This window comes from Apium graveolens, chromosome 11, assembly GCF_009905375.1.
Source record: "Apium graveolens cultivar Ventura chromosome 11, ASM990537v1, whole genome shotgun sequence".
NCBI classification, from domain to species: Eukaryota; Viridiplantae; Streptophyta; class Magnoliopsida; order Apiales; family Apiaceae; genus Apium; species Apium graveolens.
In genome coordinates, this window is record NC_133657.1 from 4,965,119 (window position 1) to 4,966,577 (window position 1,459).

Sequence of the window (1,459 nt, forward strand, 5' to 3'; positions counted from 1 at the left end):
AGTCTCTTCTTCATCTCTTGACGGCTCTCCTCACATTTCTCTGTCTACACAAACTTCTCCATTTTCCGGGTAAGCCTAGTCAATGGGTCGGCTTCTTGGCATAGTCTTGCATGAATCTCCGGTAGTATCCTGCTAAACCCACAAAGCTCCTAACCTCTGTTGGTGTAGTCGGTCTTTCCCAATTGGATCCCACCTCTATCTCGGCGGGATCGACTAAAAGTCCTTTGCTACTCACCACATGTCCTACGAACTAAACCTCCTTTTACCAAAACTCACACTTTGAGAACTTGGCATACAACTTTTCATTCCTCGGAATCTCTAAGACTATCCTCAAATGTTTTTCGTGTTCTTGCTCTGTCTTTGAGTAGATTAGAATATCATCTATGAAGACCATCACACATATGTCTAGGTACTTCTTGAACACTTTGTTCATTAAATCCATAAAGGTTGTGGGTGTGTTGGTTAACCCGAATAACATGACTAGGAACTCATAATTTCCATACCTAGTGCGAAAGGAAGTATTTGGTACATCTTCAGGCTTGATTTTCATTTGGTGATATCATGTCCTCAAATATATTTCGAAAAATGCACGGTACCTTTAAGCTGGTCGAATAGGTCGTCAATCCTAGGGAGAGGGTACATATTCTTGATGGTCAGTGTGTTCAACTCTCAATAGTCTATGCATAATCTCATACTACCATCCTTCTTCTTTATAAAAAGTACCGGTGCACCCCATGATGACACACTTGGTCTTATCATCCCATTATCTAACAATTCTTGCAGTTGAGAAGCTAGTTCCTTCATCTCAACTGGGGCCAGTCTATAGGGGGCCTTAGATATTTGTCCCATTGCTGGTGCTAATTCTTTAGCAAATTCTATTACTCTGTCGGGTGGCAACCCTGGTAGGTTCTCCGGAAACACATTCTCGAATTTGTTTACTACAGGTATGTCCTGTATGTAAGGGACTTCCTTCTTAGTATCCATTACATAAGTCAAATAGGCCTCATTACATTTCTTCAATAACCTCTTTTCCTGAATCGTGGTTAGAAATTTATGGATCTGCCATTGATCTTTAAACACAATCTCATCCCTCATCGTGCACTCTTATTCTTACCTTCTTTTTCTTACAATCTATATGCGCTCCATTATTGGATAACCAATCCATTTCTAGGAACACATCAAATTCTCCTAACATAAATGGGATTAAGTCAACCTCAAAGACTTTCCCTTCTAGTTTCAGCTTGCACCTAGGGTGTACTTGATTAACAGGAATGATTTCTCGGTTTGCTATTTCTACTTGTAATACCTCGCATAAAGGTACAGCTTTAAGGTTTAACTTCTTAGCAAAATTTCGAGATATAAATGACTTAGTCACTCCGGAATCAAATAAAACATTTGCACGTTCGGAATTTAGCAGAAGGGTACCTGCTATCACATCAGTGTTCCGAAAAGCATCCTG